Source organism: Sminthopsis crassicaudata, chromosome 2, assembly GCF_048593235.1.
Source record: "Sminthopsis crassicaudata isolate SCR6 chromosome 2, ASM4859323v1, whole genome shotgun sequence".
NCBI classification, from domain to species: Eukaryota; Metazoa; Chordata; class Mammalia; order Dasyuromorphia; family Dasyuridae; genus Sminthopsis; species Sminthopsis crassicaudata.
This window is the reverse complement of record NC_133618.1, coordinates 558,534,559-558,560,679: the sequence shown is the minus strand read 5'-3', so window position 1 is coordinate 558,560,679 and position 26,121 is coordinate 558,534,559. Positions and strand designations below refer to the sequence as shown.

Below are 26,121 nucleotides of genomic sequence, written 5' to 3'. Positions count from 1 at the left end.
AAGGGTCCTTAAGCCTGAACAAGCAGACAGAAAATTCAATAAACAATCTAAAGATCTAGGACTTGAGCTAAGGAGTCCATAGGGTCAGAAGAAGCAAGTATATCGCTAAGAAGACAACAGAGAGGTGCTTATAAAGTAAATTCCTTAAAAATCATGATTGAAAAGATGAAATTTTAGGGGAAATTGGATACTTTTTGTTGTTGTTTCTTCTGCTGCAAAAAAGTAAAGAGGTTGGAAACATTTTTTTGCTGTACCCTTTGCCCAGAAGGGATGAATAATTTTTAAAGGATATGCCTCAGAGAAATTTTCCAAAATCACCATCTTTTAGTTAAAATTCTTTGAAACACTACAACATTGCTTTGGGCTTTAGAGTATCAGATAAGGTTCTCACTTAAAAACAAAACAAAACAAAAAAAATTACATTAAAAATGGAGTAATATCTTATTTGGATAGCAGAAGTTTAGTGTAAAAGAAAGTTTACTGATTTTGGAATCAAGAAAATCTCTAACATGAAGGGACTGGGCAAGTCTCTTAACATTTAGGTGCTTCAAGTAACTTTCTGCGACTTGCCCTGTCTACATAGAGAGAAATCATACACTAAGAGTTTCCTATACTGAAAAATTCGCAGGTCCTTCAATCATTTATGCGCTATAATTTTAGATTCCTTCCAAAGTGTTGCCTTTAACTAAAGACCAGGGTGTGTGTATGGAAAGGTGGAAAAGGGAATAACTGCAGGGGAGGAGAGAGAAGAGGAGGAGAGAGAAAGAGGGAGAAGAGAGGAGAGGGAGAGAGATGGAGGAAGGGAGGATGGGAAAAGGTTCAGCTATTTCATGGAAGATAGAGATGTCATTATAAAATTTGAAAGCCAGATAAGACTTTAGAGCTCTTTCATGTTTTAGATAATAAAAACATTAAGGGACTTTGTCTAAAATGTTAGCATAGTGCCAGAGAGAAAAGTCTAAGACTATAAGGGATATATTTATGTGTACATATCCTCCATTGATATACCACTCTGAGGCTTCCTATAAGTCCTTGTGAAACAAGATTTTAAAAATTATTTATATTTGTACACCAACCACCTAGCAGAATGTGTCACAAATAGAGGATACTTACTTGATTTGTTGATTGATTGATCATGGCATCATAGTTACTTAAAGGCCTTGCCTAGTGAAAGATAAACTGTGGTAGGCACTCTGTATCTGGAAATACTTCAAGAATAGGATAGGAGATATACTGTGTATATATGATCTGACACTAGCCCATTGAATTTCTGAGACTCATCACCAAAATGTTGGTCAACAAGAAACACGTTTTTTTTCTTTTTGCTTTGTTTTTGGTCAAAGACTAGGAAGAATCATTAGTTTATGACAATTCAAGAAATAATTATACAGAGTATTCACAGCATAAGCGCATAAACTCTGACTGAGATGAGGCAATGGCAGTAGAGTAAATAGAGAGGTGAATTTGAAGTCATAAAGACTTGGGTTAAGGTTCTGCCTTTGATACATCCTGACTGTATGATCCTAGAAAAGTTACTTAGATTCTCAATGAAGGGCTTTAAGCAACTTTGTTATGTTATAGTGCTCACTTATATTGATAGAGGGAGTTCTCTACTGACTTTGGGAGGAGGTTCTTAATCTAGTAGGTTCCTATCTCAGTGAAAAGGTAGGACCCCTCCCTAGATGAGTTTTCTTTCTATTTACCTAGTAATCCATCAACATTTATTTTTTTCTTCTTTTAATCTTTTTATTCTCCCAGTCACATGAATAAACAATGGTTTACATTTTTAAAAATTTTTGAATTCCAAATTCTCTTCCTCCCTCTCTTCATCTTCCTTCCTTCATTGAAACAAGTAATTTTATATAGGTTATACATGTGCAATCATGCAAAACATGTTTCTATATTACTCATGTTGTGAAAGAAACACAACCTAAAACTCCCAAGAAAAATAAGGCACAAAAATGTTTAAAGCATGCTTTGTTCTACATTCAGACTCAGTTCTTTTTCTGGAAGTGGATAACATTTCTCATCATAAATCCTTTGGAATTGTCTTAGATCATTGGATTGACTGATAAAATAGCTAAGTCATTTTCAGCTTCATTATCCAATATTGCTGTTACTGTGTACAATGTTCTTATTTTACTTTATATCAGTTCATCTAGGTTTTTCCAGGCTTTTCTGAAAGTATCCGGCTCATCATTCCTTATAACACAACAGTATCCCATCACAATCGTGTGCCACAACTTGCTCAACCAATTTCTAGGTCTTTGCCATCACAAAAAGTGCTATAAATATTTTTGAAAACTCCCTCCCCTTTCCCCCTTTTTGAATTTCTTTAGGCCACAAACCTACTAGTGGTATTATTTCTGGGTAAAAAGGCATACAGAGTTTTATAGCCTTTTGGGCATGGTTCTAAACTGTTCTTCAGAATGTTTGAATCAGTTCACAACTTTAACAGTACATTAGAGTATATTTTTCTACATCCTTTCTAGCATTTGATATTTTCCTTTGCTGTCATGTTAGCCAATCTGATAGATGTAAGATGGTAGCTTAGAGTTGTTTTAATTTTTCACTAATTAATATTCAATTAAAGCAATTTATATGATCAAAGATAGTCATGTCTTTGTCTGAAAATAGCTCATTCATTTCCTTTGACTATCAATTAAAGAATAACTTATATGCTTAAAAATTTGACTTAGTTTTCTATATAGTTGAGAAATAATGCCTTTATCAGAGGCCCAAATTTGTGTAAAATTCCCCCAATTTTCTGTTTTTCTTCTAATCTTGGCTACACTGATTTTGCTTGTACAAATACTTTTTAATTAATGTAATCAAAATTATCTTACATCCTGTAATGCTATCTATTTGATCTTATCCATAAATTTGACAGGTAAGAAATTTGATCCACTCTTCTCCCCATTTCCATCCCAAAGCTGACAATTCATGGGTTATCTTTACTGTGTCTCTATAATATTTTAATTTTTTTTTCTGATTGCTTGAAATATTTTCTCATTGGCTTGGGAGCTCTGGAATTTGGCTATAATATTTCTGCAAGGTTTCATTTTGGGATTGTTTTCAGTAGGTGAGTGCTGGATTCTTTAGGCTTCTAATTTTCCCTCATTCTAGGATATCAAGATATATAGGATATCTAGGGTATATTGATAATTTTTTAAAAATTGATATATAGGCTCCTTTTACTTTAAAATGGCTTTCAGGTAGTATAATTATTCTTAAATGATTTCTCCTCAATTTGTTTTGTAATCAGTTGTTTTTCCAATGGGATAGTTCACATTTCTTTTTTATTATTATTATTCTTTTGATTTTGTTTTATTGTTTCTTGACGTCTCATGGAGTCATCAGCTTTCATTGTCCATTTTAATTTTTAAGGAATATTTTTTTTAGTAAGTTTTGTACCTTCCTCTACCTTTCCAATTTGTTTAATTCTACTTTTTAAGGAATTATTTTCTTCAGGGAGTTATTATATATCTTTTCCCATTTGACAAATTCTGCTTTTAAAGAAATTCTTCTCTTTATCAGATTTCATTTGGTACTGTGCTCTGTGAGCAAAGCAAAATTGAATTACCTCAGAGGAAATGAAAAGTGCAAAAAAAAAATAAAGAAGTACAAAAAAATGTTAAGAGGAATTATTTGTGTCCAACCTGTGCCAGAGTATTCAAAACTGGTACTGGTCTGATCAGTCATATTTAGACACACTAATTTTCTTTAACATAGTGATGTCATTTTGGTGCTCTATGAGAATGAAGGACAATAACTATGGATTTGACATATTCTGTGTAAATTGTTATATTCTTAAGTATTTTTTGGTGCTTCCTTAACCTAGTTGTTGACTCTTTTTTCACAATTTTCTTGTGCCACTCTTGTTTCTTTCCCCCTGTTTTTCCTCTACTTCTCTTAATTTGATTTTTAGAAGTCTTTTTGAGATCTTCCAGAAATCTTTTAGGGCCTGAGATCAATTCACATTTTAATTTCAGATTTTGGTTGTAGCAGTTTTGACTTCATTTTCTTCTGAGTTTGTATTTTGATCTTTCCTGTCACAATAGTAACTTTATATGGTCAGATTGTTTTTTGTTATTTCATGTTACCTATTTCTTGACTTTTAATTTTATGTTAAAGTTGGGCTCTGTTTTTGGGGTACAGGGGAAATTGTCCCAATCTTGAGATATTTTGTGCATTTGTTTTCAGAGGTATTCTGGAAATCTGTAAGTCTTCAGTTTTTCCAAAATAGTGTGATATAAGAAGAAGTGCAATCACTGCTCTCCTGGCCTGTGTTGTAGTTTGTGAGAACCTACAAACTTTTATACACTGGAATTGTGTCCAGAGTCTCCCCGCCTGCCAATGTTTCCATGTCTTGGGACTACTACTTGGAATCATACATTTGCAATCTACCAGAATCCTGATCTCAGTGCCGACTAAAGGTCCCCTGTGATCTCCTTCATATCAGTTATCTGACTCCTTTTTACATTGGTCATGAGAGTTTAAGAAGCTGTAGCTAGACTAATTCATTTAACGCTGGTGTCTGCTGCTGACTTTCTGGGATATGACCTATGCTGGATTGTGCTTCACCCTCACCCTGACATGACAGACCTTCCCCTACCAACCTTCTGAGTTGTTTTGGGCTAGAAAATTATTTTTGAGTTGGCTGCTTCAGAATTCACTTTGAGGTATTATTTTAATATTGTTTGGAGGGGAATTTGGGAGAGTTCAGGCAAGTCCCTGACTTTGTTCTGTCATCTTGGCTACACTTCCTGTTATTTTTTATTGTGTTTAATACTAAAGATAAATGCATAATGGTGTGTACTTTATAAAGATTGTAAGTGATTTTGAGTTTATGCAAAAATTGAAAAACTAAAAAATATTGCCAAATTTCACAGATTTTTTTCAAATGTTAAATAAAGTATTTATAAGTTTGTAGATGGTTAACATGCTTTCTTCTACTCCCATCATATGCATGAAATTATGATCATACATGTATAGGAAGCAGGGGACACATCTGTACCTGAAGAGGGAGAGGGAGATGGAGAGGAGAAAGAGGAAGAGAGAGAGAGAGAGAGAGAGAGAGAGAGAGAGAGAGAGAGAGAGAGAGAGAGAGAGAGAGAGAGAAGGAAGAAGAAGAAGAAGAAGAAGAAGAAGAAGAAGAAGAAGAAGAAGAAGAAGAAGAAGAAGAAGAAGAAGAAGAAGAAGAAGAAGAAGAAGAAGAAGAAGAAGAAGAAGAAGAAGAAGAAGAAGAAGAAGAAGAAGGATAGAGAGAGAGAAGAAGAAGGGAGAGGGAGAGAAGAGAGAGAGCAGAGAGTGAGGAGAGAGAGAGAAGAAGAAAAGAAGAAGAAGAAGAGGAAGAAGAAGAAGAAGGGAGAGAGAGAGAAGAAGGGAGAGAGAGAGAAGAAGGATAGAGAGAGAGAAGAAGAAGGGAGAGGGAGAGAAGAGAGAGAGAGCAGAGAGTGAGGAGAGAGAGAGAGGAAGAAGAAGAAAAGAAGAAGAAGAAGAGGAAGAGGAAGAAGAAGAAGAAGAAGAAGAAGAAGAAGAAGAAGAAGAAGAAGAAGAAGAAGAAGAAGAAGGGAGAGAGGGAGAAGGGAGAGAGAGAGAAGGGAGAAGGGAGAGAGAGAGAAGAAGGGAGAAGGGAGAGAGAGAGAAGAAGGGAGAAGGGAGAGAGAGAGAAGAAGGGAGAAGGGAGAGAGAGAGAAGAAGGGAGAAGGGAGAGAGAGAGAAGAAGGGAGAAGGGAGAGAGAGAAGGGAGAGAGAAGAAGGATAGAGAGAAGAAGAAGGGAGAGGGAGAGAAGAGAGAGAGCAGAGAGTGAGGAGAGAGAGAGAAAGAAGAAGAAAAGAAGAAGATGAAAAGAAGGAGAAGGAGAAGAAGGAGAAGAGAAGAAAAGAAGGAGGAGAAAGAGGAGGAGGAGGAGGGAGAGGGAGAGAGAAGAGGAGAGAGAAGAAAGAAAGAGAGAAGAGAAGGAGAGAGAAGAGAGAGATAGATAGATAGATAGTGGTAGCATTTGATTCCAGTTCCAACATACTATTCTAGGATGCTCTCTCCTTAATATTTTTCTTTTCAGCATTTAATCAGAGACTATAATAAAAATAGCAAGGGCCAAGTGTGTAGCCTTCCCTGGCTCAGAAGCATGTTTGTCTGATTGTACACAAGTCCTGCAACTTTTATATATTCTTATACCCCCTCTTCATTCCGATTCTTTCAAAAGGCGCCTATTCCCGATGTCAGTCTCCTCTGAATTCACCAGTGGGTCTCCCCCTGGAGACAATTGTAGTCATAAAGTACAGAAAAAATGTCTAGTCATCAGCTCCTGGGACTGAGCACAGCATCCGGCTCACCCCTGAAATGAGCCCAGGCAGCTGGCTGATTGGGCAAAGATTTCATATTTACCACCTCCTGCTACCAGATAATTCTAGGGTTAATCCACCCCACTCCCTCACGCCGGCCCAGCCCCATGTTATTGACACTTAAGAAACACAGGGCTGTTTATATTTCGGTGGAGAGCTCATACTATCAATTTTCACATTAGTGAGCCCAGCTATTGCTCTCTACTATCGGGATCTATTGAGTGGCGGCCGTAGAGATATCCGCTGCTCTGAAAAAAAAAATACTTAGCTGTCTGATGAAATGTTTTAAATGCATAGGGTTCACCTTGGGGTTGGCTGCTGCTCAGATTTTATCCATTAATAACACACAGGGCTGCCACAGTACTCTCCAGGGCTGATAGGAAAAATAGTACCACTTACAGATCTCTTGCTTTGCCTGAGGGAGCAGCCACCAAATGCAGCGTGTGTGAGCACACAGACACACGAGTACATATGTGTGCTCGTCCCCTTTCACGTGTGTGATTTTTTTTTCTTTTTGTTTTAAATCCAGTTGTGCCCGCAGGATGAAAATACTGTGCACAAAGAAAAATTCCGAAAGGAGAATGAATGTCCAGCCCATGCTTCGGTCCGACCCTGAGAGCCCACTCCAGCACCTTCACACGTTCCAAGCCATCTGGTGTCATGTTTGGTCAAGAGAGGGGGGAAGGGGAAGTGCTAAAGCAATGAGTCTTTTTTCACTCACTGGACCCCAGGTTGACATTTGGCTCTCAAGAAGGAATTAGCAGTTACAAGGAGCCAAATATAAATTAATAACTTGAACTCTTGAACAGTTCAGATTCTCAGCAAAATAGACACTCGTTTCTTCTCCTCCTCCTTCCTTTTTTATGAGGGGAGGAGGGTGGGTTGCAACAATTCATAAGAAAATATCATTAAAAACAGATCAGCTGATTAGATTATTTTTAGGGATCAGGACACTAACATAGACCAATACTTAGAATTTGCTATCATATTCTTTCATCAATGATGATGGTGAGAAAAGATTCTATGCACAATTGTTTAAGCAATAATGATCCGGAGATAGCCGAGTTATGTTGCATTGTTTTATCTGTTTAAGAGCAAACCAAATTGCTATTTGCTGCCAGGAAGTGTTATTAAAGTGTTATTTACGAATATGAGTCTTGCTCTTCTTTTTGCAAAAGGAATGGCATAATTAGATGGAGTGAGGTGATTGCTGAATTGTTCCCCAAATAGAGATGATAAGAAATTGCATCTGAAGAAGGGAATGCTTTTTATTCTACTTGGAACGGGAATGATGCTCTGCCTCCAAGTCTGAAACTTTTCAACTTGGATAAAACTTTCCCATCAGGGGATACTTTTCTTATAAAGACGAGAGGTTATCTTATACAGACAAGAAAGTAACCCCTTTAACCAGACTGCACTATTAGCTTTGAAAATGCCCTACCTCTAATTGGTTAGGTATGACTTTCTCAGTTGAGCTAGTAGTTTCAGAGAAGTTGCCAGTCGGCTGAGGGTGGTGGAATCCAATGTTCATTATTTGTGTATGAATTATCAGCTTTTTGGATTATATGCATTAAAAGAATGTTATACTAGATGAGGCTTTTCCTCACACCACGAAACTCATATATGTTGTTGCCAAAAATTGTTATTGATAAAACAATTTTGATAAAAACAGAAACAAAAACCCCAAATCCCAGAGTTTGAGAGTACAGGAAAGTTGCATATTATCTCAAATCTTGTCCTGGTGTTTTGTTTTTTCATAATCTGAGCAACCTTGACCATACATAACCTCTATGTGTCTCAGTTTATTCATCTGAATAATGGAGTCACTCCCCATTCCAGTTAATTTTCCCCCCAAGGTGCTTGTTTCTGAAACATGGATCCATGTCATTCTCTCACACAAATAACAATCTGTTTCTTTCTTCTCAGCTTCCCAACACGTTGTTTCCCACAGTCTAGCTCCCAGGCCCTGTGTGTGTCTTGCGCTCAATCTTTGCCAACCTAAAAATGTACTCCTTCCTCATTCATTTCTCATAGACGAGGTTTCCTTGAAGATGCAGCTTCAGCAACACCTTCCACAGTGAAGATTTTCCCTGATTCATTCAACTGCTAGAGTCCTCCCTCCCAGCATTGCTGTGAGGATAAAATGAGATTATTAAGCATATCCCCAAAGTCTTAGTGAAATTTTCAGCTTTAATAATTTAAAACACCCTGAACTTTTTTTTAATAATTGCTTTTTATGTTCAAAATTCAATCAAAGATTGTTTTCAACATTCACCCTTGAAAAACCTTGTGTTTCAATTTTTTCTCTTTCTTTTCTCTCTTTCCCCCTCCCTTTGAGAGCAAGTAATCCAATATATGTTAAATATATGTGCAATTTTTCTATACCTATTTCCCAAATTATCATGAAAGCTGAAAATACTATATTGTGATCTACATTCAGTCCCCACAGTTGTCTCTCTGGGTGCAGATGGCTTTTTGCATTGCAAAACCAATGGAACTGGCCTGAATCATCTCATTGTTGAAGAGAGCCATGTCCATCAGAATTGATCATCATAGCCTTGTTGTTGCCATGTATAGTGATCTCCTGGTTCTGCTCATTTCACTCAGCATCAGTTGATGTAAGTCTCTCCAAGCCTCTCTATATTCATCCTGCTGATCATTTCTTACAGAACAATAATATTCCATAACATCCATGTACCACAATTTGATCAACCATTCTCCAATTGATGGGCATCCAATCATCTTCCAGTTTCTAGCCACCACAAAGAGGGCTGCCACAAACACTTTGGCACATAGAGGTCCCTTTCCCCTCTTTATGATCTCTTTGAGATATAGATCCACTTGAAGCACGGCTGGCTCAAAGGATACACACAGTTTGAACTCTTTGGGCATAGTTCAGAATGCTCTCCAGAATGGTTGGATCAGTTCACAACTCCACCAAAAACGTATTACTGTCCCAGTTTTCCCACACCTCCTCCAACATTTATAATTATCTTTTCTTGTGGTCTTAGCCTGTGATGTGACTTATCCTGAACTTATAAAATGCTTTGCAAATGGAAAGCATTATATAAAGGGCCAGCGGCTGTTATCACTACTCTGTATTTATCCCATATATTCCTTTGTTTTATGTGTACTAGTTTCCTTTGACATTGTACAAGTTCCTTGAGAGCAGGGATTTCTTTCTATTATTTTTGTATCCCTAGAGCTTAGTACAAGTGTCTGGTGCTTAGCAGATGCTTACAAAATGCGTGTTACTTGACTGATTAACAGTGTCTGCTCTATCATGACCATGAGAAGTAGTGCACAGTGAATATAGATAGGACAAGCCTTAGAGAAAGCTTGGCTGCGCCTGTCATATGCTTATTCTGTGGCCATGGGCAAGTCATTTCACCTTTGACCTTTTTTTGCCTAAATAACGTTCTCGTTTTCTGTTTGAAGTAATTTCCTGATTTGCATGGACTCAAGGACTTCCTAATCTAAGCGTTCCCTGTACTGATAAAGTAACAGCCATGGACTATTAAAAAATCTACTTCACAGGGACCTGTTGATGCGAATGGAGTGCAGATGCCATAATAAACGTGAGATTACTGTGGGAGGGGGAAGTAAGTCTCTGCAAATACAATGTTTTATTAGAGAAAACAATGGTTTTTTTTTCTCATTTAGAGAATTATGAATATTTGTCATGAGATTAAAAATGTAGGAGGATTTTTTCAGGTCTTTCTGGGAAGAAAAATAGCATCTATTTCAATGGAAACAATGATTATTTTCAATTTAAAATGAGGAAACTGAGGCACAAACTCCTGAGATGGCTTATCCAAGTCAAATTATCAGAGTATTCCTCTCCTCTGTGTCCCAGAAGACACATGATCTCCTTGCCCTAGAATGCAAAGCCCAGAAAACGTGCTGACCCAAGAATTTTCTTCTGTTGTTCCTGGGGCATGGAAATTCCTGCCAGGATAAAGAGTAAAAATCAAGCAGGAAAGGTACTGAGAGGGCAGCTAGGTGGCATAGAGCACCAGCCCTGAAGCCAGGAGGACCTGAGTTCAAATCTGACCTCAGACACTTAACACTTCCTAGCTGTGTGTCCCTGGGCAAGTCATTTAACCCAATTACTTCAGAGGGGAAAAAAAGTACTGTCCGTATATGATTATTGACATCAGGCTTCTTTGCATGCTCAGACCCTACTTAATTGGAGACTATAGAATAGTAGATGGCCCCCAAGGCATTCATTGGTTTCTTCAGAGCAGGTACAAAAGTAGAAAGATTCTGTTTAATTATACAAAAAGGGACAATACACTCTTACAGGGATGAAGAGGTTCTTCTTCTCCAAGTCTCTACCATCTCTTTCTCTATAATTTCAAATAAAATGAGCACATATATGAATATGCATGTGTATATGCATGTAAATAAAATATATAAGCATAAATATATAATTATAGGTACAGTTGTACATTATAGTAATTTATATATATGAAAATTTTATGTGTGTATATATATTGTATATGTATATATGTGCATGCATCATTAAGGTAACTAGGTGGCCCAGTAGATTGAGCACTGAGTCTGGAGACTAGAAGACGTGAGTTCAAATTTTGCCCCAGGCACTTACCTGTTGGGTGATCCTGGACAAATTACTTCACCCTGTTTACCTCAGTTCCTCATTTGTGAAATGAGCTGGAAAAGGAAATGGCAAATCATGTTAGTATCTTTGCCAAGAAAACCCCAAATAGGGTCACAGAGTCAGGCACATTTGAAATGATTAAACAACAACAACTACAACAATAATGAATAATTATAAGGGAAGAAAGGACAGTGATCATAGAAGGATGATTTCTTTTCCCCTGTGGGAGTTTATTGTTCCATTTTGAGGAATTGAGCAGAATCTTCCTGCTAAAGAAGGAATAGTCTCACAATACACTCACATGTACGTGCAAATACATATAATTTTTGCATGTATGTAAATGACACAAACGTACAAATATTCATCTATATCTACATCTGTTTTTTTCTAATTGGGATTAAGAGATAGAATGATATAGAAGGAGAGCTGACCTAGTAATGAAGAAACCAGAATTTATGACTTCAGATAATTACTAGTTGTGTGATAATAAGCAAATCATTTAAATTCTCAGAACCTCAATTTCTTCCTTTAAAAATGGGAATAATAATACGTAAAATTATCTACTCCTTAGGATTGCTATGTAGAAAATATTTGGAAAATTTTAGAATTATTTAAAATAAGTTATTGCTAGGCCTGATAGAAGCAGAAGATTGTTCATCCACAGCCAACACTTCATGTAGGTGAGAGTTTCATTATGATTGTTCAATGATGGAATAGGATTCCACAATGAAACCTTGATCTCTTCCCTGACACATTCTAAACCCAGATATATCCTAGAACCCGTGCCTTTACCTTCAGGTGTACCAGTGCAAGGGGCTACATCTATAGCATAAATTCTTCATTCCCATCTCATTCCCATGGTTAGAAAGAAAGTATTTCTAGAGGGAACCTAAAACTAGAATCTAAGTCTCATAGAAATCATAATTTTAGAATTAGAACTGAAAGGAACTAAAATGTTGACCTAATCCTTCATGCTTATTTTTCTAGATAAAGACACTATAGACATAGTAATATCTAATAATATTAAAAATATTTCATATGCAAAGGGGCATATCATGGTATACATTTATTTTTTAATACATCAGTGATGCAGATCTTAAGGTGTAAATATCTTATTCGCTTGAATTGTTGGGTTGAAGAAATCCAACATCTGGATAGCTAACCTTATGGTGATTATCATCTCTGTTCTTAGCTAATACTTAAAAAAAATACATACAGTCCTAACATGAGTTTTTTCAGCTTGTTAGGACATCATGGTCATTGGGTTTTGCTTTCTTTAACTTTGAGAATCCAAAGTCTCTTTCAAGTCGATATGACACACTAGAGCAACACTTTATTGGAGATTATACTTATATTTTTGATGGAGGACAGGAAGAAGAGGAGAGGGAACTCTCTGGCCTAGGTTTTTTTTAACATGGTTCCGGGACAAACTCACTAGTCAAAGGAAATGTAGAGGTAGGAGCAGTACAAACCTGAACCAGAATGGGCTACCCCAGGAGAGAATGCAGGCCTCCTGACTTTTAATGTAGTAGTCTTTCTACAACATCACGTTGAGCTCTTGTGATTCTCAGGTCAATGCTTCCCTTGGGTCACTCCTACTCATAGATGCAAAAGTAAATCGAGTTTTGATTCAAGAGTTTCATAGAGGGCATTTCCTCTTTCCTGACACAAGGAGATTGATTTCACTGGAAGGCTTTTCTGCTGGATTTTGACAAATGAACTAGTGATTCAGATGGGGGGCTCTGGGGGGGGCTCCCCAAGCATCTCACCCAGGCCATTGTATAAATTTAATCTAACTTTTTGATTAGTGTCGATTCTGTTTCTTAGCTATTATTGTAATTCACTGGCAAATATCCTATAGATTTTTTAGTGATTTTTAAGCATAATATTCATTCTTTGTTGTTGTAATTTTAAATTGTTAGAAATTCCAAACTGAATGAATAGTCATCTCAAACTCAACTTGTCCAAAAGCATTTATCCCCATCCCCTACAACTGAATCTTCTTCTAAACTTTCCTCTTTCTATCAAAGGCAACTATACTTCAATCACTCAATTCTGTAACCTCAGAGTCATCCTCAACTCTTTTTCCCCTTACACCACAATCCAATTAGTTGCTGGGTCTTATGAGTCTACTTCTATAATACCTCTCATCCCATCCCCTTTTCTCTGGTCAAGTGGATACCACTGTAGTTTTATTACCTCTATAGTAGACTATTACTACAATGGCTTCTTAGTAGTTGTGTGCTAATAAGCAAATATCAGAAACTTTACTTCACATCTCCTTCCTTCCAAAGGCTGTCATCTTGTGAACTAGTCCTATTATTATCAATTAATAAGACTTTTTTTCATAATGCTGTAAATTGTCCTATGACTCTAAATGCCAAGGCTTCTTTTCCAGTTCTTGGTTCCATTGAAATGATGAATCATATTTCTAATCATGCATTTTGACTCGTTTGTATAGAAGCAAAGAATATAATGAAAATGAAATGATACTCCCAGGAACCAGGAGACCTGAATTCTAGTTGTGTTTTTCCTATTAACTAGTTGTATGATCAACAGCCATCACTAACCTCCTCCCTAAGTTTTGTTTATTTTATCAATAAGGCAAAGATTTAGACAGATTTCTAAGCGTCTAGATTTAAATTTCCATTTAAATCAAGATCTGTATCACTATGGGGAATCTTGTAAAGTAATATTCCCAGTTATTACATGTTTCTACTATATTATGGTTGAATTTTTAATTGTTCTCATAAAATAGATTTTTTTTTCAAAACCTGCATTTTTGTAAGGAAAAAAAAAAAAACAGTTCTACTTCATAGCACTATTCAACTGGAAAAGTAAGCATTGACAAGTCAAGGATGACCATTACTAAGAGTTTGTTATCTCAGCAAGTGTTTAGGAAGTCTATAGAGTGGTTTAAAAATCAGAGTTTCTTTGGCAGAAAAGTAATTATGGAGTTTTAAAGTAAATGGAATTTACTTTCTTTGCATTAAAATGTAAAGCTCCAATTTCTCCTATTTAAATGTTTAAAAGATTTTTTTTGTCAGCTTCAGCATGAAGAAACATTAAAATTCATCTCACCCAAAACCTATGTTGGAAAAAAAAAAGATGTTAAATATCAGCAAATGGATCTGATAAGCTGCAGACTATTTCTGCTGTCAAAGAATGACTGTAGGACAAAAACACATGTTCAGGATTTGACATCCCTTGGCATCTTGTAAATAGCCTACATGAATCCACACCTTAAAACTGCCAACACAAGCAAAATTGTGCCCAAGTTTCTAGTAAGTTAAGTAAGCAAGCAAAGCAAAGGCAGGAAACGTGGCTGGATTGAATATAGAAACCTATGGCCCTGAAAACTGACCTTGAGCTTATTTTACCAAAAGATCTTCTCTATACTTTTGCAGAACTATTCTTTATGGCTTCATTTAAAAAAAATGGGAATGGAATTTTTGCTGTGTGTGTGTGTGTGTGTGTGTGTGTGTGTGTGTGTGTGTATGTAAGAGAAAGGGGAAAAGAAAAGGAAATAGAGAATGTGGACAATAAACACTTTGTGGAGGGGGAAAAATAACTTTTCACATAAAAAAGAACTGCTGCATAATATAAAGTAGACCTTTTTCTCTTTTAAAGACAATTTTGAAGTAATCCCTTGGCTTATATTTCTAATATTTCCAACTCTATCTTTTTTTTGAGAGAGTACATTTCTGTTCATTTTCAGATGAATCTCCTGCCTTATGAGTTGAAAAAAATTTTTTTTCTAATTGAAGATCTATCCATCTAAATATATAAGCATATACATGCATATACATATATCACTATGTATGTATATGTGTATGTATAAGTGCACATAAATGTACATGCATGCACATTTTTCATATAGTTTGTCTATGTACACATATATACATACATACACATATTTTACAGCATGATGTAGCTGGTTTCATAGAAAAATCTGGGTCTTGCTTATGACAAATTTTGGCTCTATGTCCCTGGGCAAATCACTACCTTCCTCCCCTTTTCCCTGCCCCAGTTCTCTAATGCTATATTGTCTATATCTATATATTATTAATCTCTATATCAGGTTATCTATATTTAATCTATCTGAATCTATTTATGCCTATATATGTAGATAGATAGATAATATATCAAACAGAAAGGATGGAATTCCTAGATTAGGAAATTTGAACTTCCAAGGCAGGTTTATGCCCCTTCTGCAATTTATAATCAAGGAGAGTTGACTAGGGGAGTTCTGGGAATGAAGTCAAGATGGCAGAATAAAGTCAAGAAGCTGCATGAAGCTCTCTGAGTTTCCCTCAAAAGCCACATGAAACCAAGTCTCTGAACAGAGTCTGATGGAATGAAAATATTCTTTACCTCAAGAAAGATTGGAAGGATTTCAAGAAAGGTGAGAGTGAAAGGAAGGTTCAGCTCTGTCTGGGAAAGAAAATAAGAGGGTCTTAAATCACAGAAGATCAGCAGCTGAGACTCTTGGCATTGACTCAGGAGCAGAGCAGACCAGTGGGGCAGCTTCCAATGGAAGAAAGACATTTTCTTCCATTTTTAAAATTCTTTTTATATTATTTGACTGATATATGATGTCTCTTAGAGTCATTAGCTTCCATTCACTCTGTTATAATTTTTAATGTATGATTTTCTTCAGTTAACTTTTGCGTACCTTTTTATATTTGATTAATTCTACTTTTCAAGGATTTCAAGGATCCACTTTCAGTGGATTTTTTTGTAGTTGACCTATTGTATTTTTTAATTGATTTCTTCAGTGGATTTTTTTGCATTGTATTTTTTTAAAGGATTGTTTTCTTTATTTTTTTCCTTCCTTTTCCAAGCTGTTAACTTTCTCTTGCATACTTCTCATTTCTTTTTTCAATTGTTCTTCCACCTCTTTTTTGTCTTTAAAGTGTTTATGAGCACTTCAAAGAAGCCTCTTTGGGCTTGAAACTAATTCATATTACTCTTTGAGATTTCCTCTGGGGATTTTTTATCTTCATCTGGGTTGGTGTTTTAGTCTTCCTTGTCACCATAGTAGTTTTCTATGATTAAAGTTATTTTCTGGTTTTTTGCACATTTTCTTTCCTTCTCTTTTTAAATTTCCTTTTTTTGTACCTTTTATGGTCAAGCTCTGCTCCTGGGGTAAAGGAGGTGCTGTCCCAAGTTTCCAGTGAAGCTCTAAGTCTTGGCTTTAAACAATCTTGTGATGGATGTCTTGCTCACAGTAACCCTTTCTCCAAGAAATAGCCTAGTTTCTCAGGCCAGCAATTTGTTTTCTGTGTTGGAACTGGAAGGACTCAATAGAAACATAAAAAGATAAACTGGGAAAAACATTGTTTATAGGTTAAACCATAGGCTCAACAGGAACAGATTTCACTTCTCCAGGGAGTATCTCGGTAGTCTCTACTGCACACAACTCTATTTTTCCTAATTTCAATCCCTTTCTTCCATCTGATTGCCTTTTGGCTGATTGATCGTGTCTTAAAATTCTCTGGATGTAACCTCGGCTGCCATCATGCCCCACTTGGGGGCCTGAAGCTGGGCCCCACCTGTCATTTCCCTGTGTCAATCTACATTCAGAGGCCCAGTGGAGGCCCTTGTGACATTTTGGACATGGAGTTTTAGGTCTTCTCTCACCCTGTCTTCTCACTGTATCTCCATATCTACACTGAGCTCTTAGATGCCCAATTTTTCCACATTGAAAACATCGCCGAGTTTCTCTAGAAGGCCCTTGCCATGAGGGACCCTGTCTTTCCACATTCATCATTGTCCGGGTGTAAAAAGCATTTGTTCCCACTGTAGCACAGCGTCTTATGATCTCCTCTAAAGAAGCATCTTTGTTTAATCCCCATATAATTCTTTTGCAAATCTCATTGGCATTTTCCTTAGCCAGATGTCTGGTCATTATTTCTGTAGCTGCATTTTCTCCAATAGTTCTTTTGACAGCAGTTTGCAAACGTCCCACAAAATCTGCAAAAGGTTCATTGGGACCTTGCTCTATTTTAGTGAAAGCCTCTCCACGATCTTTCTGTCCAGGGAGGACACCCCAAGCTTTTATTGCAGCCTTGGCAATTTGTTCATATATTGTCATGGTATAATGAATCTGTTCCGAATTCTCTCCATACCGACCTTCACCAGCCAAGTGCTCAAAAGTGAATTGTGTGTTAACTCCTATTTCCAAATTGCATCTGACTTGAATTTTACATAATTCATGAAATTCCGAAAGCCATAATAAATTTTCTCCAGGTTCCAGGCATATCCTTGCTATGGATTTCCAATCATTCGGGGTTAGGACTTCATAAGACAAACCATCTAGTAACATTTTGACATAAGCTGATGTAGTCCCATAAAGGGTACAACCTTTTTTCAAATCCTTAATTTTATTCAAATCTAAAGGTGCATATCTTCTCATTTTATGACCTACAGAATCAATATTTTCAATCACAGGATATGCATGTATAAAATCACTTATATCCTGTCCTTCTCTCTTAGCTTTAACCAATGCTTTTTCTAATCTTGTCATAGGCTTAGGCTTCTTCACAGGCAATTCTGTTTGTGTTTCTGCCTCTTCCCCTCTTTCTTCCTCCATCTCTGAAGGTGGGGTTGATGTGGGCCTGTCAATAATCTGTTCTCTAGGCAGGGTTGAAGCTTCTTCAAGAGAATCATACCATAATTCCTCATTTAAATCCTCTTGCTCTAGGGAAAGATCTTGATCTTTCCTTTTTTCCTCACACTTCCTCCTCTGTTCATTTTTAGAACTTTTCCTTCTCCTACAACTTGCTTGATAGTTTAAGGCTAATTGAACTATGTTGTAGATATAAAATACTTCTGCAGAAATTGAACGAGGCCCATTTTTTGCTTGAAATTCTTTCATTTCATATCCCACTAGCTTCCATTTATCTACATCTATCTTTTCTTCCTCTAAGAACCAAGGGGATGTGCGTCTTAATGCAGCCAAGAGTTTAGCAATCTGTACCCAGGTTACAAGTAAACTCTGCTCCTCAATTATGTTGATTATACTCTCTATAGTACCACTCCTGAATGGGGGTGGAGCTGAGGTTACTTCTGGGGCTGGGGATGAGTCGGCTGAGGTCCAGGGATTGAATATAGCTAACATCTGCCCCATTTCAGCTATAAGAGATTCCTGGTTTAGCCCTTAACAAGTTAAGTTCCTTATTTATCTATTAGCACGCTCACTTAATCTTTAACAAAGTTTCCTCGTTACTCACGGTTCTGGGTCAGAGAGACTGAGATCTAGATCAGAAGCTTTTCCACTGGAATCAGGAGCGTGTCTGTCCTTGTTCGGGTGCCAAATTGCGAAGGTCTGGTCTAGCTCTTCTTGTCAGGATAAGCAAAAGTCCTTGCCCCACGTTGGGCGCCAAATGTAGCGAGCTGTCGTCTCTAGAAGCTGCCGGATCGCTCTCTGGGAAGAGATCTGCTGTGTCTACTCAAATCTCTCCGACAGATTCTTCTTCCTGTAACGAACCGTTGTCTCCAGGCAGTTGCTGTTAACTCTTGTCCTTAGAAGTGACTTCCCTTCCTGCAGAGAGCCCCGTCAGGCCTGATGTAATGCAGAGAGTCTTCTTCTTGAATCCTGGCTCTGAATCTCCTCCAGCTCCTATCCTTCTCCAGGCCGATCTGCTCTGCGCCCAGTGCTGTCCTCTCTTTTATTCTCCCAGAGAATGGGCGTGGGATAATGCAAGGGCTTCTGGGAAGAACCACCTCAGCCAATGAGCTTGCCCCCTCTATCAAGTCAACCTGAGTTCTCACCTTGTAACTATCCAGACAACCTCAGTTCTCACTTAGTAATCCTAACAATATCCCTAGATGGAAAAATAATATCTGTTTCTTGAGAACCATATTTATTATTGGGCAATTAGAGGAAGCAAACATGAATAAATTGACTGGGAGAAGAGGAAAGGTGAGGTAAAATAAAACAAAATAGATCACATGAAGAAGCACAAAAGAACTTTTACAATAAATGAAAAGAAGGGAGGATGATGAGCCTTGTCTGAAGCTTGATCTCATCATTTTTGGCTCAATGAGGGAATAACAGTCACTCAGTTGGGTCTAGAAATTTATCTTACCCTTTAAGGAAGTAGGAGGAGAAAGGGGAAAAAATAGGGAGGGGCTGGATAAAAGGGAAGGCACAAATACTAGGACAAAGGGGTAAGAAAAGGGGGGACAGCAGGTAGAGGGTATGATGAGTTAAAAATAAAACCATACTCAAGAGAGGCAGGGTAGAAAGAGAGAACAAAAGTAAATACAAGGAAATATAGGATAGAGGGAAATATAGATCTGGTAATCATAACAGTGAATCTGAATGAGATGAACTCTTCCATAAAATGGAAACGAATAGCAGAATGGTTTAAAAAACATAATTCTACAATATATTGTTTATAAGAAACATGTTTAAAACAGAAAGATGCATACAGAATATAGGTAAAAGGCTGGAGCAGAATTTATTGTGCTTCAGCCTAAGCAGAAAAAGTTGGGGTAATAATTCTGATCTCAGATAAAGCAAAAGTAAAAGTAGATCTAATTAAAAGAGACAAGTAAGGAAAGTGCATCTATGTGTCCCATAGACAATGAAGTAGTATTGATGCTAAATGTATATGTAGCAAATGGTAGAGGATGTAAATTCTTAGAGAAAGAGTTAAGCCAGTTACAGGAAGAAATAGACACTATATTAGTCAGGGACCTCAACCTACCCCTCTCAGAATTAAATAATTCTAACCACAAAATAAACAAGAAAGAAATTAGGGAGATTAATGGAATCATAGAAAACTTATATATCATAAACTTCTTGAGAAAATTGAGTAGGGCCAGAAAAAAATATACCTTTTTCTCTGTATTACGTGGCATCTACACAAAAGTAAATATGTATTAGGGCACAAAAACCTCACAATCTAATTCAGAAAGGCAGAAATAGTAAATGCTTCCTTTTCAGAGCATGATGCAATAAAAATTATATTTATTTAAGGGCCAGGGAACGATAGATTAAAAGCCAATTGGAAATTAAATAATCTAATTCTAAAGAATGAGTGGGTCAAACAATAAATCATAGAAACAATCCATAATTTCATCTAAGAGAATGACAATAATGAGACAATATACCAAAACCCATGGGATACAGCCAAAGCAGTTCTTGAGAAAATTTGAGGTCTCTTGTTATATAAAAAAAAACAAAACAGAAAAAGAGGAGAACAATGAATTGAGCAAGCAACTACGAAAGCTAGAAAAAGAACAAATTAAGAACCTCCAATTAAATGCCAAATTAGAAATTTTTAAACTCAAAGGAGAGATTAATAAAACTGAAATTAAGAAAACTATTGAACTAATTATTAAACCTAAGAGTTATTTTTATAAAAACAAGCAACAAAATAGATAAACTTTTGGTTAATTTAATTAGAAAAAGGAAATAAGAAAATCAAATTACCAGCATCAAAAATGAAAAGGGCGAAATTACTACCAATGAAAAAAAGAAATTAAAGCAGTAATTAAGAGCTATTTTGGCCAACTGTATACCAGCAAATTTGTCAATCTAATTGAAACAGATGAATTGTTACAAAAAATTAAATTACCAAGATTTAAAAAGACAGAAAATAAATTACTTAAATAGCTCCACTTTAGAAGATGAAATTAAACAAGCCACCAATGAACTACCTAAGAAAAAATCTCCATGGCTAGATGGATGTACAAGTGAATCCCACCAAACATTTAAAGAACAATTAATTCCAATGCTATAAAAAACTATTTGGAAAAAATAGGTAAAGAAGGAGTTCTGCTAAATTTTTTCTATGACATAAATATGGTACTTATTCCTAAAGGAGAAAGAACCAAAACAGGAAGTTACAGACCAATCTCTCTAATGAATATTGATGCAAAAAATCAAAATAAAATATTAGTAAAAATATTACAACAACTTATCAGCAGGACAATTAATACACTATGACTATGTGGTTCAATTTCAGGAAAATTTGCCATAATTTACTACATCAATAAAAAAAACTTGCATAAATCATATGATAATTTCAATAAATGCAGAAAATAGCTTTTGACAAAAAAAGTAACTATTTCTATTAAAAACACAAGAGAGCATAGGAATAAAGAAAAAGAGTTAACTAGTGAACCTGAGAGTTTAAGTTTTCAGGATTACACAACTAGAATATTTCAGAAGTGAGACTTGAATTCAAGTTTTTGAACTGGTCAGTAAACATCTATTAAATTCCTATCATATGCTAATGATGGATTACAAAGGAGCAAAAAACAGTCCCTGCCTTCAAAGAGTTCACATTCTCTGGGGGAGACAATAAGCAAACTAATCAAGTTATATGACAAATAAATAGAAAATTGTGAGGGAAGACATCAGAATGAAGAGAATTTGCAAAAGCTTGCTTGTAAACATAGGATTTAGGTTTTAAAGGAAGCCAGGGAAGCCAATAAGCAGAGATGAGTAAGGAAAGCCAGCCAATTGTGGGGGTGGACCAGAGAAAATGCCCAGAGCCATGAGATAATGTGTCTTATTCATGAAGCAGTAAGGAGATGAGGGTTATTAATTGAAGAGTAGTAGAAAGGGAAGCATATGTCTGGAGAGGTAGAAGAGTGTTAGATTATAAATGCCAATGAATGGCAAACAGGATTTTTGTATTTGATCGGGGAGGCAATAGGAAGATATGGGGATTTTTTGAGTAGTATGGTTATGTCTGCAATCTAGGAAAATCACTGGAAGACCAATTCTCTACCATGCTGCTTTCTATATGTATGTTTAACATATATAATATAGATGTTACATATATAAATGTTTATATGTATATATATATATATATGTCTCTGTGTATGTATGTATATATACATATGCATATATATATATGTTGTTGTTTAGTAATTTTTCAGTCATATCTGATTCTTTGTGAACCATCTGATTAAAATTATGCAGCTAACAACTGTTTTCCTGGGGTCAACTGGAGGATCCCAATAAGAAGCTCTAAAGCTCTCTGAATTTTTTACAGTTCTCTTCCAGTCAAGGTGATTTGGGGGTGGGGAGAAGAGAAAGGATCAAGACTGAAGCTACATTTACCACAAAATTTTCCTCAAAGAGTTGATATAACACACATTCTCCCCATTCACTGTTTTCTGGAATCCTAACTCTGAATACCTGATTCTCTTATAGATGACCAACAGGGCTTGAATAAGTTTCCTCAGTCAGTCTAAACACTCTTCCTATCAATGTCACTTGTCTTCAACCAAGGACTTTTCATACTTAATCTAACATGTTTGATTGATTAGCTGATTGAGATTTATTATTGCATCCTTAATATATCAGAGCACTTTAATAGAGTAGAGAACTCTATTGATTTACTCAATCAACCCCACCTTTATATGATTGCATGCATATATATACATATATTTACATGGAACAAACTTCAAGTTTGTCTGTTTTATGGGTGCTGTATACAAGCCTATGTCATCAGTGGGATGTGGACTGAACTAATCCTTGTTGATAATGATACTTTGAAAACTGATCCAAGTGCTAGATCATTCTGGAGAAAACACATACACACACCTCTCCTGAAAAACATGACTTTTCTTTAGATATTAGATAATGCCATATTTCCTAGAAAATCAGAGCTCTATGATGTACCTGATATTTAGGAGAAATTTCAAAGGGTAGAGAGATCTATTCATAGAAGGACTTTCTGAAATATTTCCCTGAAAATGGGCAGAGGAACCTAAAATCTTCTTCCCTAGAACAAGGTAACAAAGTTCCTGTTTGTTTTATTCTCCTTCAAAAAATGATCTTATTCTGAAGGGGTTTGTGGTATCAGGGAAATAGCAGTGGAATCAGAAATATTATGTGCGATTTTTCTATTATTGTAATATGTAACTTATAGCAAATATTTTAATTCTGAGCATCTCAGGTTTCTTATCTGAAAAGTGGAAAATATCAATCCATTTAAATATTTATTGAACACCTATTATCTACAAGGCACTATAAAATATGTATAAAAATGACAAAAGCAATATCATTTCTTCCTTCAAGAATAAGAAAGATCCTAGATAGATATCGCCTGAGTTGAAGCTTAGAGATACCAGGGATTAGTTGAGTCAGAAATGAGGAGAAAATCCATTTTCAGGAGAGATTATTTGTAAAAAGGAATTCACATACAAGGAATGGCACATCCAGGGAACATATAGATTACAGTCCAGTTTGATTAGAAATGGAGAATATGGAAAATAAATTTTACGGTATTAAACTGTAAAAATAGGGAGGAACCAGAATATGAAAGACTTTTACTGGCAGGTCCAGAATTTTATATTTTATTGTAAAGGCAATAAATATCCATTGAATATTTAGGGAGGAGGGAAGGAGAGTACATAGATCTGTGTTTAATAATAGCACTCTAACAGTTGTATGGATGGTAGGTTACAAAGGGAAAAGACTAGGTAAAATCAGGTCAGAAGCTTGATGAAATATTCTAGTCAAGAGGTGATAATGATTTGTATTGGGGTATTTGGATAGCCTCTAGCTATCCTATCTGGCAAACAGATTTGTTTTAAGGATTAAATGAGATTACATATGTAAAGTGCTTTCAAAGATATTAAAGTCATTATAAAGATAGGTACAAGTTAATGATATTATGATATCTACAGCCTTCATTATAACATTAATGAATACATTTCTAATTGTCCATGAATTAGGCAGGTAAGAAAAATCAAGTCCTAAATTTTGATGTATATGCACTCACACAGACACCCACACACACATATATGTAATGATTATAGAGACTATCAGCAACACCTGTCTTTAAAACAAAAGTAATTGTATGTAAAAGCCCAGGCAAATTGTGGAAAGATTTTATATTCTTTGAAAACTCAATGAAGAAGAGATTGGAATCAAAGACCCATGCCAATATACAAAATTTAATGAGGCCCTTGTTAAAATTATATAGATTTGTTTTTTTTCATAACCCATATCTTCCCATTTTGATGTCCCCCCCAAATCACTATCCTTCCCCAAAATGTTTCATGTCTTCTACTTTTTCACCCTAATTGGAATTATTCTTGATCTTTTTTTCCTTTAATAAATTTTTATAAAAATTTAACTGCCTTTTTATATAACAAATTAATATTCCCTAATGGTAGTTGTTGATGATGGTTATGATGATGATGTTGATGATGTAGGGATTCTCCCTACAATGTGATAGATGTGTATTTTATTTTATTTTTTATTTTTTTAGATGTGTATTTTAATAAGGATCTTGTAGGGATAATGACTCAAAGATATTATTTTAATAATAGAAAATTTGAAGATCTCAGCAGGTGAACCTTCCTTCATCCTACACATTATTACATTCAGTATAGGCAACATATCGACTCTAGCCATAAATTGAGCTAAGCATAAATTTAATATTCATGCAGAAATCAGTATTTTTTTTTCTTTTCCATCTAACTAATCACAGTTAACTCATCTTTGATTGTCTGTTTTCAACATATCTGAGCCAGAACAATGCCCCATAATTCTTGGTGCTGCATAATTTTTGGTGTTGTAAAACTCTTCAACATGAAATTTGATAATTGAAAGATTGTTCCTCCCCCATTTTTTGGCAGGCAATGGAAAAAGCCTGTTTCCTGGCACAAAAAATAACCAGCCTTGGCGCAAAACAGTCACTGACAATTCCCAGCATATGGTAAGAGAGGGGAGCTTCCGCCTACCCCATCAGGTAAGTGCCATCTTCCTGACAGTAGTAGTGATAGATGTCATGCTTGGAGAGCAATGACTACTGGGAAAAGTGCCAAGCAGCCAACTGGCCAATACAAGAGAACAGGTCAAGATGGACAAGGCCTCTGGGTGAAGCAGACCTGCTAATATGAGGCTGTAACCACAATATATGTTAAAGAAACACACCAGCAGATCCATCCTAATTTTGGCTGCATAGCTGAGTTTTATGATTTTATGAAATTTTGAAAGAAAATAGGGTTTGGGACTGGTGAAATTATCATGTACGGACTACGAGTGGATTTTATCAATATGTTTGCAAGATAATACCTGTGGTTATTCTTGGTATCTTGATAAAATGCTCATGTGCTCAAGAGATATGATCTACCATGTTAAGGTTTTCTGCATTGTAGTCCCTCGGACTTTTTACTTTCAACCTCCTGAATCTCCTCTTTTCCCTTCTTGAATGTGGAGTTTTCTGGGGATATTTAAAGAGATAGCAAAATGAGATGTTGATGCTGTTTTGAGATTAGTGATTCATGCCTATTGTGATGTTCTCAGGGAAGAGTAACAAAGTTCCATTAGAGTTGTGGCCTTGCAAAGTTTTCTGGTTATAATTGTTCTGCAGGGTCAACATCCACAGGCAGTCATCTATTCAGTCCAACTTTTACGAGAGTACGTCAGTATAACAGTTCTGAGAACTCAGGACATAGTAAATTGTGAAGACATACCAAAACAATGAGCAAGAACTGCGGAGCTCTAATTTGAGTTATTTCAGATTATAGTAATTTATGTCTATAGTTATGGGTGTTTTGTTCCTCTTTAAGTACTTTCACATGTCTAATAGAGACTAAATGACCAAACCACCCTCTAAACAACACACACACGCATGCAAAAACAGAATTGAGGAAGAGAATCCATAGGGATGTTCCTTTCCTCAGTTACTTAAAAAAAAATCTTATTGCTCCAAGAACTCTGGTTCAAGGAGACATTTGACATGTTAAGGAGCTAATCAAGTAAGATGGAATTCAAAAAGATTTCTAATCATGAATTGTAATGGTATTAAATATCATTCCATAAGTCCAGTTTCCCTCACTTCTTATTAACAGTTATGGCAGATAGATGGATGAACCCTATTCTTGGATTAACTTTGATGAATATCTGAAAGACCGTTATTTCTGGTTTCAAGAGGGAATACTTACTAAGTTTCATAACTTGGGCTTCACCTCAGCGGCACAGTAACTCCTGCTTAAGGTAGGAGCTCTCACCTACTTCCATCATAGCTGTATGGCTAGAATTTTAAGATTGCAGTGAAGACCTCTATTTGCTTTGATTACAAAATTTAAATTAGCAGGTAAACTTTTACTTTTTTGATTTTCTATTTTTAGGTAACTGGCAATTTTAATAAAAACTCTAAGAGTGACAG

At 36.0% G+C, this 26,121-nt stretch overlaps 1 long non-coding RNA gene across 1 annotated transcript in view; it reads left to right on the top strand.

Moving 5' to 3' along the window:
• LOC141553714 (uncharacterized) overlaps positions 1 to 26,121 on the top strand; it is a 472,891-nt gene that overhangs the window by 43,113 nt on the left and 403,657 nt on the right. Inside the window, exon 2 of the long non-coding RNA XR_012485600.1 lies at positions 24,587 to 24,699. This is a non-coding gene — a long non-coding RNA (uncharacterized LOC141553714). The remainder of the gene's footprint in view (positions 1 to 24,586; positions 24,700 to 26,121) is intronic.